This window comes from Sphaerodactylus townsendi, linkage group LG04 (assembly GCF_021028975.2).
Source record: "Sphaerodactylus townsendi isolate TG3544 linkage group LG04, MPM_Stown_v2.3, whole genome shotgun sequence".
NCBI classification, from domain to species: domain Eukaryota; kingdom Metazoa; phylum Chordata; class Lepidosauria; order Squamata; family Sphaerodactylidae; genus Sphaerodactylus; species Sphaerodactylus townsendi.
The window spans coordinates 89,623,824-89,641,623 of NC_059428.1; the positions used below are offsets into that span (position 1 = coordinate 89,623,824).

Genomic DNA, 17,800 nt, shown 5'->3' on the forward strand with positions numbered 1-17,800 from the left:
TTTCACATGAAAAGACAAAGGAGAGGAACTGCTTTCAAAGCAGTAGCTTTGAAGGCAGGGATAAGAAAGTGTTATCTATAGCACTTGAGGAGGGTTGAAGGACTACTTTTAATTGCTAGAAGAGTGACTGTTCACTCTCAAGTGACTTTCTGCTGCCTGTGTTTTACAGGGTCTAGAGGTATATTTACTTATAAAATACAAGGTTCTGATCTGCTGCTATCTCAGTAATTTTTCCATTATTGGCGTTGGGGAGGGGAGTTACATCCCACCACATATAAAATACATAATTTTTATTTAGTGTATCTGCAGGAAGAATTGTAAGGACTACAAATATTATTAATGCTGTTACGAGCCAAATTAATACTATAACAGTTTATAGAAATATCTTTCAGGTTTGCAAACAGGATTTTTCCCCAACGGTATTTGTTCAAGCATGTTCAGAAATATTGTGCTGCGTGTCCCTTTGATGCCTTGATTTTCACAAAGAAGAATTTGATGAAGGTTGGACAAAATACCTTTTTGATGATCAAGTTAAAGTATAAACCTTTCACTATTTGTTCTTGACCTTCCACTACTAAGCTCACTGAAAATAAAACTCTTAAGTTGCAGATATGGTCAGCCATTTTTCACTCCTTATTTAATTCTCATGCACACTAAGGAAACTTTCAAATTTGGGTCTGTTCTGCACATCACAAATAAGACACCCTGAGGGTGCAAAAAAGATGTCCTGGGAAGGCACTCCACAGTCTTTTTACTAAGATGCTGTTGGATGCCATATTTCTGCTTAAGCTGCCCTTTTAAAAAAGAAAACACTTCAAAGTGCACCTTTCCCCCTTTCTCCACCTTGGTTATGAAGAATGCAGAGCTCAGAAGCAGTCTTATTTTTCCTGCCTTACCATTTTGCTCTCTGCTCAGTTTCGCCCTCAGCTTGTAACCAACATTTTGTGTGCAGCTGAAGGGATTCTCCCTGCTGCCATTTGCTGAAGGTTGCCCCAAAATGTGTGCTCTGTAGGCTCCAACCCTGGGTGTCTTTTCAGCTCAAAAAGGACATATTGTACTTAGCTGGTTTTGCCGATTCTACCAATAAACAGGTTTTTCTTTATTGTTGAGGAGCTATCTTCATAGCCACACATAAGAAAATCTTCGCTGCTTGGAAACCAGGTCTGCCACCCATTGAAAAGCACTGAGTTGACCTACACTCCACGGACTGACCAGTTTTTCTGTGTAGTTAGTCCAGAATATAGGTACATAACTTGACCTGGCCATAAGGTCTCATATTGCTGTAACCTCAGAGCTAGATTGTTGTAATATACTTTATAATGGTTGGTCCTTACAATTTCAATTTCAATTTCAATAAGCCTTTATTGGCATACAGGACATACAATATAAATACAGTTAAAATTACTAGATAAAACTTCACACTGGATCATAAGTTCAGCTTGCAAACCTCAGCCAGAAACTTTGCCACTGCAAGACAACAGTCAAGGTCATTGCAGTTTAAGAGCATATTTACTTTATCAAGCTCTGTCAGGGTTTTCATAGAGTCAATGATTTGTACTAATAAGCTGGATCTTGGTTTCTGGTAAAGTGGGCAGTGGAGGAGAATGGTTGGTCCTTACAGTCAACTTGGAAACTTTAGTTGATACATAATATCACCACTTGATTATTATATGGAGTTGAGCAAATCAATATTTTTTTAGAGGGCGGGTATGTTTGGTTTTCTGTCAAGGCACATCTGACTTATGGTGAAACCTGGTGGGGTTTTCAAGTCAAGAGATATTCAGAAGTGGCTTTCCTTGGTGTTCCTTGGAGATCTCCCATATAAATAGTTGCCAGGGTTGACCCTGTGTAGCTTCTGAGAGCTGACAAGATCAGACTAGCTTGGCCTATCCAGGTCAAGGCTCAGCTAAGAATATACCCCACCCCCATTATGTAGTAATCAATTATTGCTAATCAGCAAATGGGTTCAGTTCAAGGTATTGACTATAAACTACAAACCCCTTCATGGCCTTGGATCAAAATTCCTACAGGACCACTTCTGCTGCTATGCTCTACACAACAGCTTAGCTTATCTCAGCAAAGACTTTTGAGGTAGTCATCCTGACAATGGATAAGATCACCAGCTGCCTGTATATATGCATTCTTTGTTGCAGCTTCCATTTTGTAGAATGGTCTGAGGATGTCAAGAAGGTTCCCATGTTTCTCTAATATTGCAGAATGTTTGAAACAGAAAGGTCCAGGGAAGCCATTTTATAAATGGATTAGAATTGTAATGTTATGAAACATTGTAGGAGGGCACATTTATAAGTGAATGAGATTATAGTTTATTGCAGTATATATCATCTTTCATTTATTGGACTGTGTAATTTACTTTCTGCATTGTTTGTGATATATCATGATTAGACAAGTTTTCTGTTTACCTTGTTTTCTAATTATGTAATCTCTGTCCTGTTGCATGCTGTTGTGAGCGTGCGTGCGCGCGCACACAGACACCCACACAGACACCCACACATCTTTTCCACACAGCAGAAATAAAAGGTTCCGCAGATGTTTTAGAAAGATCCATTTTGGCTTTTTGAGTTCAGTCTGCGTGGAGAACACAAGCATTGCCAGCCAAAACAGTTCTTTTTTCCTGACTCCTGGGTGACAAAGCTCTTGTCAGTTTCATAGTTGGCCCACCATTTTGTGTGTGGCTGCACAAGAAGTTCTCCTGCCTCTGCCATTTGGTGAAGGTTTCTCCCAGAGGTTTCCTCTGCTTGCAGCTCACCTGCGCGTGATTTTACTGAAAAAGGTAGATGAATAAAATTTGTTTTGCCTGGCAATCTTGTGCTCATCTCGTTTTTCTGTTGTTGTTGTTGTTGTTTTGAGGGGGATGTCTGTGAAGCTATAATGATGTAAATATGTCCATATTGCACATTCTTGTGTTGTGTTGTGTCATCATAGGCAGAATAAACTATATTCATATATTTTAAACATGGAAATCACATGTAGATATATTGCAAGCAGAGGAAACCTCCATGGGAAACTTTCACCAAATAGCAGAAGCAGGGGAATCTCTGCAGCAGCACACAAAATGGTCGGTGCAACTGCAGCAAAAAATGAAAGTAAGAGATGGGGAGAGACGAAAAAAGCATTTTGTTTTGGTTGTAAAGACAAGCAGGAGACATCTTCAGCCCATCATCAGGGAAAAAAAGATCACTAGTTTACTGATTTTTGAAAAACTCAGGTTGAGAGAAATAAAACATTCTGAGGATTTTTTTTGGGGGGGGGGGAGAGATGTGTGAATTTCTGCCCTAAAACACTTTTTATAACATCCTCATGATGTTATATTTCTACTGAGCAGAAAAGGCCACATAGGGAGAGTGGGGAGAGGGAGGGAGGAAGGGAGTGATGGAGGGAAGGAGACCCCACCATTTTCTCCAGGGGAACCAGGGGCATATCTACTTAAAGTGGCACCCAGGCTAGCCCCTCTCCACAGCTGGACCTTGCCCCTGCCAGAACAGGATGCAGCTGAAACCTATGAACCCGGCTATCCTGGACTGCAATCTCCAAGTAGAGATTGTGAATGACCATCTGGGCTTGCCCCACTCCTACTTCCTGGAAGCTCCACCTCCAACCTAATATGGAGCTTGGGGATCAGAATCAACAGTATAAAGCTAGATGGATGAGAGCAGCCAGCTTCAGTTTGAACCCAGCTGGGACCAGACTTGGATCTAGCTCTAAGCTGCATTTCTAAATGGAGATTGGAGGCTGTTGCCATCTTCACACCTGACCTCCACATGGAGATTTCAGGAGATTTCAGCTTGCTGGCCTTCAACTGTGTCTGCATCCCAGTCCCAAACTCCATGGGTAGTTCTGGACTGGGACACAGTTACAAGGGAGTGGAGCCATAAATGCACCCCAAAGAAGAGATGCCTGGGGCTCAAGACCCTCCCCAGCCCCCTAAATATACCAGTGAGGGGAACACATCATTCTGGAGATTAGTTGCAGTTGTGAAAGTTCTGGAAGTCCTGGATCACTGGAGGTAAGTTATCCTATTATATACACAGTGGTATTTTTATACTTTTTGTTTGTTTCAAAGTCAAATGAAAGTGGACACTCTGATCATCACCAATGATGTGGAGATGCTCTGGTATTTGGACAAAACTATGGAAAAATATCTTCTACCACAGAGTTTTTGTTTAAATGCTAGAGCATCACCATGCCACTGGTGATGTGATGATGTCACTTCCAGTGCATGCCAGAAGTGGTGTTGCCATGTTGTTGATGACAGACAGCTAGGCTTCAGTTTGCTGCCACCAGTTGCCCTTCCACCAGTTGCCAGGGTGTACCTGACAAGCCTAGTAGTCACCCTGATATACTGGCTCTGTCTTGCACAAACTGAGGTATATGCTGAAAACGCCGGAACATCCTCAGACTCTGCACACTCCACAATGTCTACATGCACATCAGAACCTACATAATAGGTGACCATTTTAATTTGTTCTGTAATCAAAACCACACTCTAGCCAAAGGCCTTCATATTTGTCTGGGTCAGGTTTGACTATAGATAATTGTTCCTGATAATCTTGGCAGTCAATAGTTGTTGAAGCTAAAGCGGGAACACTAGAAGCAGAAGGGGCTGCTTTCCAGAGTAAGCAAAGCACACCTAGACAATCCAAAGAGGTTTCTTTTCTAGTTTGGAGTTGTTGGAGCCAATGTTACACACTCCTATGTTACAGTGAACTAGGAGTTCTCCAAGATTTATTTTGTCTCATAGGTGGGAAAAAATCAGTAACTGTTTTTTTGGTTCCCTAGCAGGGCTAACAGCAGCTCTGGAGGCTGATTATTTAGATTATCTTTACCAGAACTGCTCTAAATTGCTGTAAAATAAAATGTAAATATTGGGCAAATTGATCACAGGTCCCCTGCAAAACACCTGTTCTATTCTGGTTGCAAGATCTTTTTTATTAGCTCCATAGACACTAGTATCCTGGAATGATTTGGCTTTTGGGGAACTCTAGGTGTTCATTTCTGGTATTATGCTGGCTATTTTGTTGGATTAAAATTTTTAGTTTATTCTCTGAAAGTATGTGATCAAATTTTTATGGCAGAAGTTTGTGAAGCAAACATTTCATGGTCTCTGCAGAAAATGTAGAACAGGGTGTTTTTAAAAAAACACCAACACCCACACAAGTCTTGCGCTGGTACTTTTCCAACCTTAGTCTTAATGTTCAGTTTCCTTTGTTAGTGGATCATCTCTGACCCATGGCTCTGGATTATCCTCTGAAATGAATTTCTTCTATTTTAAAATGTCTCCTAAAGCAGGAACTCAAAGCAGATTACACAGTAAAATGGGTAATAATAGTAATAACGTGGATGTCATAAGTGGTGGTTGTTTTTCAGTTTGCTTGCCTCCTGATCTGCCTTTATAAATTGTCTCCTCTATGTTTTTCACATTATTCTAATGCCTCAGAACATACCAAAGTAGGACTTCTCTTTGCAATGCTCTGCCAATGTAACCCAAATGTAAAATCAGAAATGTCTATTTGTTTGTGTGTGTGTGTGTGTGTGTTGTGTGTTATGGAAGTGCCTATGGAAATGGTGCAGTTGATTTGAGAACTGTTATTTGCAGCTGATCCGTAGCTTGGACAAGTTTTGTGACAGTCCTATGTGGGAGGAGGGCAGGGAACAGATGGCAGCATCAAAGTGGGAGATGGTTGAGGTGGAAGGATTGGCACAAGCAATCAGATCAGTGGGTGGCTTTTCATACCTGAGGTACTTACATTGACAAGGGTAGCATTTGGTTAAAGCATAATGCACTACATTTAAGAACTGTCTTGTGGGTGTTCATTTCTTGAAAGATAATTATGGATTATATTATTGTTTTTAAACAAGTGTTGTGTGTAGGCTTGATCAATGCCTTAAATATTCAGTAAAATTCAGATTCATGCTTATTCAGGCATAAAAGTATAATCTGTATGCCCGAATAAGCCCAAATACCAGATTCAATATGCCCAAATGTTTGGATATTGGTGTTTTTTTCACATTTAGACCTGCAAGGGGGCATTTTTAAAGCTAGCAGGACCAAAACTGTGGTGTCCAAAACATGAAAAACACCAAAAAAGGAACAAAAACAATTACAAAAAAGCCCGAATAAGAGGCATTTGGATCGGCTCATATTTGGGCAGGATCCGAATATACCTGAATTCGCCCAGATTTGTGCTGAATCCAGGATTTGATGCACCCGAATCTCCAAGTCTAGCTTGTGTGTGACTTTTAATTGTAGTTGAATTTTCATCTTTAACATTATTGTACCTATATTGAAATATTATTTATGCATATCAGCTGTGAAGTGGAAATAAAATTGTCAAAAGCTTTCAGAGCCAGAATGAACTGGCTGTTGTAGATTTTCTGCGCTGTGTGGCCATGGTCTGGTAGTTTTTGCCACAAAGATAAACACATTTCACTGTGATATACCTCTGAAGATACCAACCATAGATGCAAGCAAAACGTTAGGAGAAAAAACTACTAGACTATTGTCACACAACCCAGAAAACTCACAACAGCCAGAAATAAAATTGTTTGCATGGTTTCAAAGATGGAGCTTTTTTTAAAGGGAAACTTGAGCAAAATCCAAAACCAAAAGCCATGTAAGATCTTCTATTAAAACCATCCTGCATATTTCTGGAGTCCACAATCTATTTCTGCTGCCTTTCTTAGGCCTATTTGGTTCACATCCTATTTACTGTTATTGAAAATAATTTTAGTTGCAACATAGTCTTCAACTATATGCTTAAAATTTTCCTTAATGATAAAATTGTAATAATCTTATGTAGTTTATATGAGTGAAACAAAAATCAGTTTATTTTTCTTTGCATTGTACCTGTTAGGTTTAAATAATATAGTAGTTTAATACAAGTGCCAAATCATGTGAGATAACCTGTAAACTGTAAGAGATATGCAGATTCTGCTCTTACATAAGAGTTCCCTGCTCATTCAGACCAGCTGTACATCATTTATGACATCTTGTTTCAAAGAGTGGCCTGGTACCTGTTCTGGAGGGCCATCAAATGGGGCATAGAGACCCAAACTGCTTAACACTGGTACTCAGAAGTTTATGACCTCTAGATGTGGGGTTTCCTTTTAGTCATTATGGTTAGTAATCACTGATCAGTTGCCATCAGAATTTACAAGTGGCAAATTAAGGCTGGAGGGAGGCCAGCATTGACATTATGACATAAATTATGGAAGTAATGTCATCACATCACCAACAATTGCAAGGAAGCCCTGGTATTTGGGCAAAAATTCTGTAGTAGAGCCCATTGTTTACTGTACAGTTTGTTCAAAATAGCAGTGTGCCCCCATAATCACTGGCAATATTATGATATCACTTCCAGAATATGACATCTTCCAGAAGTGTTGATGATGGTCTCCGTCCGGCTCCTGGTAAGTCCCCCTCTGGCCAGCTGATCAGTGCTGAAGGAATGAATTCTCCATGAATATTTCTAATCTTGCTTTAAAGCCATCTATGCTAGTGGCTGGGAGGGAAGGAATGGAGTAGCCCAATCTCATTAGCTCTTATAAGGTAAGCAGGGTCAGTGCTGGGATGGGAAACCAGCAAGGAAGGTACTTCAGAGGAAGGCAATGGCGAACCACCTTTGCTTCTCACTTGCGTTGAAAGATCCTTGCTGAGGGCACTATAAATCAGTTGCAAATTGATGGCACATACCTGGCCACTGCAATATCTACTGGCAGTGATCCCTTCTCAAGTAAATGAAATTCTGTGTGCAAGTGAGTTGGTGGGGCATACTCTTCTGAATGCTGCAGTTTTGCCACTTGTATCTGATGAAGGGAGCTTTGACTCTTCAAAGCTTATAGCCCCGAAATGTTGTTGGTCACTAAGGTGCTGTTTTTACCACTTTTACCACTGCTATAGCAGCCCACCTGGGTCATTCTGGTGAGCTGCGTTATGGCACATTTGTCATCCTTTATTTTCTGTTGGAGATGAAGAATGATAGGAAAATGAGTACACACATCATTGAGTTTCTAGAAGCTGACTTCTGAGGTTGTCTGCCCTTTATAAGAAAGTAAAAAAGGGTTTTTTTAAAAAAAAAACTTTGTGACATATAGTATGAGATGGTAATGTCATTTGCTTTACCGAAGAGCAATCTGTATCTCTTTCCAACAAGGGGAAAATGTGCTGCATCTAGAATGGCATCATATCATACTGCCTTTCACAGACAGAATTTGAAGTCTACTAAAACCAGATCAATGTTGATGTTTTTACAGCAGCCTCTTAGAAATCCTATTACTGTTTGAACCATTCTTTAAATTAAAGTCCACCTCAAGATTACTTTGTCAATTATATTAGCCCATGAAGTTATAATCGTTACTATGGGATTTTTACCTCATAGTACAATATGCTTTTTGGGAGGGCGATCAGGACAATAACTCTCAAGTGGGAGCAAAGGTAGGGTTATTAATGTTCACATATTCTATCCATGTACTAACTACTTTATTACCATCACCATTTGTTGGAAGCCTAATACTGTACTAATATGACTTTGTCACTGTTTCAGTCTAATGAAACCACACAAATAAGAGTTGTGCAGATTGACAGACTTAGACTTTGGACTGTCAGCCAATAAAAATGTGACAAAATGCAAATCCAATTTGAAGAAGGCAATCCAAAATATATTATGTGAAGTGAAATATACTTGAAGAAGTAACTGTGATATTATGATTATTATTTATTTATGATTGTGTTCATGGGTTTTGACTTTCCAAAAAGGAAAGAAAATTGATGTATAAATTCCCATCATTTATAAATAAATATGTTATATAGATTTTAATATTCTGTTCAAGTTTTTTAAAAAAAACTAGTCCAAGAACAAAACCATGTGTTGTATGTACAGATGGGTGGGGGAAACAGAACAGTTTAGTGTGACCTGGTAATCTAGGAAGCTTCACTGGTCATTACCATGATATGTACCTATATTGGTGTTTGGATCTTGCACGATGTGTTGTATTAGACCAGACCAAGCAAAATTCTGAAGATGTGATTACAGGAGTTCCATGTGTGAAGTTTTCAATTTTTTTACAATCATTTCTACTGAGAACACAGAATAAGGCTTGATGCTTAATTTATTTATTTAAAAAGTTTTGTAATTTATAGTCTTCCTGGCATGAAATTGCCAATGAGAGCCACTTTTTGCCCTTTGGGAAAATGTATGACATGTACCTGATAACTTTTCTTTTTTAATACAGGAGCTCAATCCTACAGGGTTTTTCACATTTCTGATGACTGAGGCAGAAGTTGAAATAAATTTTAGCAAAGTAGTACTCCTTGAGAATTGCATATGTTTTACCATGAGGCAGTGCCGCAGGAAGGGAAAATGTCTCCTGGAGCAAAATGATGCACCCTGCCCCCCACACCCCCCAAATACCCCACACCTACTTTTTTAAAGCAAAAAAAGAAGCCTGCTGCAGTCCATGGGGACTGCTGCAGGCTGTGGAGGTTGCTGTGGGCTATGGGGACTGCTGCAGGCTGTGGAGGCTGCTGTGGGCCATGGAGACAACCTGAGGCGGCATGAGGGGTGGGGTGGGGAGCAATTCTCTGCCCTCTGCACCTACACCCGGGGCATTTGTCCCCACTGCCCCATTGTAGCTCTGCCACTGCCATGAGGCAAGAACAATTAAGCCAACTAACTATTTTGTGTTTAAATTATGGGTTTAAATTATGAGTGGGAAGATGGCGGTGGAATATTAGGAATTTTTTTTTAAAACAATAATGATCATTCAGTGGTGGAATTAGTTGCCCTGGGATGTTGTGGGTTCTGCCCTGGAAATATTTAAGCAGAGATTGGATGATTATTTGTCAGGGATGTTTCAGGGGAGTCTGCAAATGGATTAGTGCTTAATGGTTACTGCTGCTCCGTTCCATTGCTCTTTTGGATCTTGGAAACCAAGATCTGACCCTGGAAATTGTAATGCGGATGGGGAGGTTAGGGAACGGGCCTAGCTTCTGGTCATGGCCTACCCACCCTGGGGGAGGGGAGAGAGGGAGAGAAGTTAGTTTAGGAGGGGGCCCGGCATGGACTATAGTACTATTTCAGAAATGTTGAATATGTGATTTCAAAATTTAAACACTTTTCTCTCTCATGGAGTGTCTGCAGAGAGATCTTGGCTTGGGAGTGAGAAGAGTTATGCTTTTGATATGGTTTCTAGGAATCTTCTTTGGATTAAGCTAACAAACCTGGGTATGGAACCTCGCTTACTTATGTTAATTCAGAAAATGTATAATGCCACCTCTTGCCAAATTAAATTGGACAGGCTCATTATCTGATAAAATAACAACTACTAGGGGAGCCAAGCAGGGCTGTGTATTGGCCCCACCCCTATTCAATTTATATATAAATGACCTATATAATCATCTTAGTGCAGTTGAAGGTCATCCTCCTAAATTAGATTATAATTTTACCCCACTTTTGTTGTATGCTGACGATACAGCCATTTTATCCCAAACTAGAATTGGCCTCAAAAGATGCTTAAAAGCCTTTTTTATTATTGTAAATTGAATGAATTGAAAGTCAACTATGCAAAATAAAAAATTGTAGTATTTTAGAAATGATGGCAACAATTGACATGGAAAATCGATAATATTTATTTAGAGCAGGTTAAGTCATTTAAATATCTTGGCTCAAATTTCTACTACAATTCCAGCTGGTCTTCACAAAGAACCTGCTCTGTAACATCTGGGAAATGCCTAACTTTGGGTATTGTGCAATTCTATTATGGGAAGGGTCGTCAATCACTGGAGGCTGCTCTAAAGATCTTTCAAACCAAGGTAATAACGAAGATTCTTTATGGAATTCCCATACGGATTGAAGCCTTTACTCCAGAAATTGAACAAGTTCAATCGTGCTTTCTGAGAAAAGTTATGGACATTCCCAATAGTGTAACTCTCACTACATTATGCCTTGAATCTGGCTTATCCCTAATTGAGACCAAGGCCTGGATTACTACAATAAAGTACTGGTTTAAGATTCATTTTAGAACAAAACAAGATGATATTATATCTTATCTTTTTAAAGATAACCAGATCTCACAGTGGTCTAAACCGATTACTCAAAAAATTAGGAATATTGGAATTGACTTAATCACATTACAAAACAGTAATGAAAAGTTTATTTTGACCCAAATTAGTGATAGACTGAGAGATCATGAGAGACATTTCTTTTATTCAGCCAAGATCTCAGCCTGTTCACCCCAAGCCTTGGGAATTTCCCTAAGCATGGAGTTTCAGCCAATTGTTGAACAGTGTCGGGCCTTTATGCTGGCTCGATTTAATAGTGTTCCTTCAGCTATGACATCAGGTAGATACCAAAAAATTCCAAAACATCAAAGGTATTGTTGTTGTGGCTCTCTTGATTCCCTGTCCCATATAATCAAAGCTGACATCACTAAACATTTGATGAAGGCATATATCAAGGGGAATTGTTGAATGCTGCTTTTATACTAAAGACCCTAAGAATTAGACTTCCCAGTTTTAAATTAAATGCTTGTAACAACTCATTTATCTTCTGTTAGAGTGGCTATGATTGTAGAGGAAAGATCAGAAATTTTAAAATTGCTTAGTTTATTGAGAAAGTTCATAAATATTGATTTGTTACATCATGTTCAACAAATTGTTCTTTGATCTCCACACTTTGAGTTTTGAAAGCAGCACACACAAAAAAGGATTTTAATAGATGAAACATAACATCATCAGTATAATTCCATGCCAAATCCAAGCAGTCCTCCTCAGTTCTAATTGGTGCCCTAAAATAAAGTGGTACAGCTATTTAGTCAGTCAGAAAGGTATGGATATTTTCTTTTTCAGTAGAAAACATCCCACAATGTTGTTGCCGGCAAGCAACCTCCTTATACATGTTTTAAAATGCAATTTGGCAGTTTTATATCAGAATTCCCCTTGAAATGGACACATTTTAAGCTTCTTGGATATTTCAGAAAATGTGTACTGAAATGGCTTCTAGGATTTTTTATGGGAGGGGGGGAGGTTCTGCTAACTCAGACTATAGATCCTTTATGACTCAGTATCTCATTATCTTACTATAGCAGAATCTTTGGCTGTTTGGCTATCTTATAAGATTCAGTGGCACAAAAGTTGTTATTATTACTTTTAAAATGTTCCTTCCAAGCAGCTTTCAGAAGACTACAGCATTTTTCTGTTCTCACAGCTATGCTGTAAGGTGAGTTGGCCATGAAGCTCAGTAGGTTTAATTGGGCCATTTCACTCTTTCTTGGTCTAAGTGGGAATTTGAACTTTGATGTTTATAGTCCTAGAGTTCCTGAAGCAATTTCTGTGAGTAATTAATGTAAAACTGTACAATGTATAGAAAGGATGGCTGGCTAGCTAGATTGCCATAGTGATTCATTCTCTGTTTTCTGTGATTGGAGTACATGTGTACCAGTCTGAGCAGTTTAACTGAGCAGCTTTAAAAAGAATTGTAGATATTCTATGCTGGGTAAGAAAAAAGATTGAGTTGCAAATCTGCGAGAAATGCATTATTTTAAATACATGAATTGAACAAACAAACAAATAACGTATTTTCGAAATGGTAAAAATTCTTTGCTTTATTGTTCTGGTCTCTGGTTTGATAAACTGGTGAGGGGGACCATTTCTACTGCTGGCATTTTTGGTTGGATTTTTCCTCCCTTTGGTTAATCTATGATGTTTTTACTTTCATTTATTTTTTGAATTGCATTGTTAGTATTTTATTGATAGGTAGGCTCTAAATATCTTAAATATATAGACAATCATTCTTCTTTGTCATTAATCCCACTAGAGAAGTTGTGAGGCCTAGCCCAACCTGTGGACACCACACCACCACAGTCACTCACCTGAGTTTGGAGGGGACAAGAATTTGGTGGTGAGGCCAGGAGGAGAGCAGCTGACCAGGCCTCAGGAACAGAGAGCACAGCCAGTGGCCCAGCTGTCAGCCATCCAGGATGATGGGATGGCACCCAAAAGGGCAGCAATCCCAATGGTCAACTGTTTGGTGGGCCCATGAAGAGATCCTTATCATCTCAGATCAACAGTAGATATGACTGCTGGGTGGCAGTGAAGACACCTGTGCAGCATTGTATTTGATCCCACATAGATGCATCTTTGGATGTTGGGACAGGGGGAGATAAAAGTCCTTGTGGAAGGTAGAGCAAAGACCAGAGTTGTATAAAGGAAGCAAGGGAGATAGCCTGGGGAGGAGAGCAGACTGGGAGCAAGAACTATGTGTCGTGGCAAAGGGTGGAAGAGGCCCTCAAAAACAGGACTCCAGGAAGCATCCAAAAAGGCTTAGGGCCAAAAGAAGCCAGGAATAGGGGTTGGGTGGACTCATCTTTTTTGGCAGACAGTAATCTCCACAAACTTTTAACAAAGATAATGCAGTAGTAGGATATGACAGTCTGGTCATTCATGGGTGGTTGGGATGGACAGTTTGATATACGTGAACCCACAGAAGTAAAGAAATCTTGTGTATCATAGGGATGACATGCGGGGATGAAATATTCCTTGACACAAATATTAGAACCTTTGCTCTAGATACCATAAACAGCCCCAATAATGTGATAAAGGTATATATGACTTTCATTCATCCATTTCATTCGACTTCCTCCATTGAGAATCCCCTCTGCATTGCATGAGGCTGTGTACATACAGATCAGCTGACAAACCAAAAGATTTTTCCTATTTAGTGATGATGGGAAAAGTCAGATATATTTATGCAAGGAAAGTTAATAAGAATGAGTCCAAGACACTATGTGTGTGTTCGTGTGTATATCTTTCCAAATATACCTTTACTAGCTGATTAATACACTGGGAATGTCTGCTTGTAGTTACTTTCTCTGCCTCCAATTTGTTTTGATTGTGCCATAAAAGAGCAATCTCTTGGTGTTTATTGGATAGTAATTCAAGGAAAACCAATCAGAACAATCAGTCTTTATTACCCTTATCTCTGTGACTGTATTGCTTTTCTGTTGCTTATTTGCATTCTGGTTGAATGAAGCTTGAAGATCTTTTTTTCTGCCTGATTTAGACAGTGTGTGTTCTTAGTTAATCAGAAAGCTTTGACATAGAGGTATCACAGTGTTTTCGGGAACACTGAATTATACTTTATTACCTTAATGTCTATGAAGTGTCAGCGTGGTATACTGGATAGAGTTTTGAGTTGGGAGACTTGGGTTCAGATTCCTGCTTTAGCCATAATATTTATTGAATTTACTGATCATCTCTAAGCTGAACGTCTCACCAATTAACTTGATAGTCTAAAAGGAGATAAACACAAAACTACTATCATAAAAATATATATTACCCTAAAATAAATAAAACCCAGCATGTTCATATGTCCATAATTCAAAAGGGTTAATTTGCTCTTTTGCTTCTGGATACTGCTTCTGCCTTTAAAGCCCTTCACAATTTTGGAACCTACGTATCTAAAATACCATCTTTTCCTATATAAATGTATGCTCCATTGGATTCTTGGTCAGATCAAGCCTAACCTGTCCCTAGAAGTTAAAATGGCTAAACAGAGGCTATTATACTTGGTCACATTATGGCCCTTTCCGCATGGGTGGAATACAGTGCCTCAGGGACAGCAAAAATGTTGTCCCAGGGGAACGATCGCACAAGAGGCACTGCTGCTTTGCAGCAGCGCCATCCTGGTTGCCCCAGAGTGGCATAAAACCACCGCTTCAAACCTCACTCATCGAGCGAAGTTTTTGAAAAGTGGCATCTTCCCACGGGTGTGGTACAAACCGCACCAGCAGGAAGAAGCAGCTTTTCCCATTGCCTCCACTGACCTGCCTGTCCAGCGCCGCTCTGAAGGGCTGCAGAGAGCCACCCATGCTGCCCTCCAACCCCTTGAGGTCAGAGGGCAGTGTGGGCAGGTCCCTGCAGTCCTCCAGAGCAACGCTGGACAGGCAGGTCAGTGGAGGCCACAGACTGGAGGCAGCTCCCTGTGTAGCTGCCTCTCTGGTGCGGCGGATCTGCGGGGCTGCTCGCACACTGCCATGCGAGCAGTCCCCGAGCCTCCACCAGCATAATTTATGTTAGTGGAGGTGTGTTTCCATTGCTGTCCAGAAACGGCCTATGAGAAGACAAGAGTCACTGGAAAAGACAATAAAGCTAGGGAAAGTTGAAGGCTTTAGGAAAAAGGATATCCCGGCATGAAATGGTTAACTTAATCAAAGGAAGCCATGACTCTCAGCTTGCAAGACTTAAGCAAGGCTGTTAATGACATTGAACACATTTGTTCATAGAGTTTCTGAAGCAAATTGACCACACACACACACACACACACACACACACACACACACACACACACACACACACACACACACACACACACACACAGTTTCACGCTTCTCTCAGCATTCTTTAGTGAGATCTAAGTCTACTGGGTTACAGGCTTTTATTTTGCATCCCTTCTCCTTTTGAATGACCCACTGAAGAGGGACAAGAGTGCTGCCATTTCCAGCTCTCAGGAGAGTTTATACAATGTTCATTTTTAGCTATGTTTCTTATTTTTTTCTTATCCCCCCCCCCCTTATTTGAGGCTTGTGGGCTTATGTTTTAATATTGGTACAGTTGGAATTGGGCAGATTTGTTGTTTTGATTATTAAAAATTGTTTTGATTATCATATGCTCTTTGCATATATATTTGTGAACTGCCTTGAAGTTAAGGAAAGTCAGGGAAATATTGTATTAGCAGAAATAAAGCAGCTTTTAAAATGCTGTACCATTTATGTACCTACGACAATCATTTTGTCTTACTGACATGTTATTTTTACTTACTGTCTGGTTTTACACAACTGCTGTGGACGATTGGATTTAGTGACACTGAGCAGTGGTGTAAATAAATATTATACTCAGCAGCATCTTGTTACAAGGCAAGCCAGGAAAATAAAGTTACAGACCTGTTATGTCTCAAAGAATCAGGAGTCGGAGGAACAAAACATGGTGCTTTATTTCAAAGCTGCTACTCACACATAGCCTAAAATCACTCTGCAGCTGTGCTCAATATAACACACCTACTGATTACCAATTCCAGTGCAACAGCTGCAGACTCTTAAAACAATACAGTACCTCACAATCAATACAATACATTACACCCCTTCCCCCTAACTCCTGTAATAATCTGGTGGGATTCTCTTTCGCTGAGATCGTCTCAGCTCCCGCTCTGGCTCCTGAGTCTGTGTTTGTTCCTGGTTCTGCAAAACAATTGGACCCTTTGCTGTTTCCTTATCCTGCATCTCCATCTGTGCCCTTAACGCCCCAGGTTCCTCTGGGACAATTGGACTATTTACTGCTTCCTCATCCTGCAGCTCCATCTGCCCCCTTAACGCCCTAGATTCGAGGACCTGGGGTTCCTGATCTACTGTTGGACCTGGCACTCTCTTCCTTACTTGGTCAACATGTCTGCGGATCACCCGCCCCTCTTCAGTTTCCACCCTATAAGACAAGGGCCCTGTTGGCTGCCTCACAACTGCTGGGACCCAACATGGACCTGCTCCATAATTTCGGACATACACCGTATCATCCCTATCAAATGTCCGAGGTGCTTTCAACACCTGATCTTCTTTCCATGGACGATCATCAACTGAATCGGGATGCATTCGGTCCAGCAACGTTGTAAGTTTCCGATTCATTAGCAACTCCGCAGGACTCCTCCCGGTGGCTGTGCACGGTGTTATGTGCTGTGTTAACAAAAAATTTGCCAACCGACGGTGCCAATCCCCCTCTACTATTCGCCGCAATGCATCCTTCGTTGTACGCACCATCCTTTCTGCCTGCCCATTCGTAGCCGGATTAAAAGGGGCCGAGGTAACCTGGTGAATAACACCATTGGCCAGGAATACTCTAAACTCCTTGGATACAAACGCTGTCCCATTATCCGATACCACCGTATCCGGGAGGCCATGGGTTGCAAATAACTTATGCAGTGCCCTAATAACTGTTTGTGATGTCATTGACATTACTGGCACTACTTCTAGCCATTTGGAATATGAGTCCACTACGATGAGAAACACCTGGCCTTGGAAAGGCCCTGCAAAATCAATATGTACCCTTGACCACGGTCTTTTTGTGGACTCCTATTGATAGTTCGAGGCAGCAGGTCGCTGCTATCTGACACTCCCCTGCACCTGGCCACCCATTCTTCTATTTCACTATCCATCTTTACCACACATACCGCATACAATGCTCTTCATTCTCACTATTCCGGGGTGCTCTACATGTAAGGCCTCCAGCACCTCTAATCCTTAAAGCTGCTGGGATCACTACTCTATTTCCCCACAGGCACCCCTTGTGGACAGATATCTCGTGGCTGCCTCATTCCAAATGGTCTGAAATTTTCCTCTAACTTACCTAATGGCTGAACCCTTCCATGCCCAATTCAAGACTCGGGCAAGCACTGGGTCCTTAGCTGACCTTTCTGCTATTTCTGCCGCCAGGACTGGAGTACCTCTGATAACGCATTCCAACATCAAAACCTCCTCCAAAAGTGGGGAATGATCTTCCTCCTCCCTTTGTACTGGCAAACGACCATCAACGCATCTACATGACCAATTTTTTTCCCCGACTGGTGCTGCAAGACATAATCATATGTATTCAGGAACATTGCCCACCGCAGCATTCTAGGGGACAATATCTGTGGTGTTCCATGCCTTCTTGAGGAAAATAATCCCAACAGCCGCTTTATGGTCTGTAAATAACCATAAAATGGTTTACACGTAATCATGAAACTTCTTAACCCTTAGCCAC

The 17,800-nt window shown here is 40.6% G+C and overlaps 1 protein-coding gene across 4 annotated transcripts in view; it reads left to right on the top strand.

The window, feature by feature from the left end:
* The window catches only part of NLGN4X (neuroligin 4 X-linked), a 230,689-nt gene that overhangs the window by 31,905 nt on the left and 180,984 nt on the right, over positions 1–17,800 (top strand). Inside the window, exon 1 of one of the 4 annotated variants that reach the window (XM_048492429.1) lies at positions 7,409–7,428. The exons of the other annotated variants lie outside the window; for them this stretch is intronic. The gene's annotated coding sequence lies outside the window, so the exon portion shown is untranslated. Of the gene's footprint in view, positions 1–7,408; positions 7,429–17,800 lie in introns of those variants that run through there. 4 annotated transcript variants of the gene reach the window in all.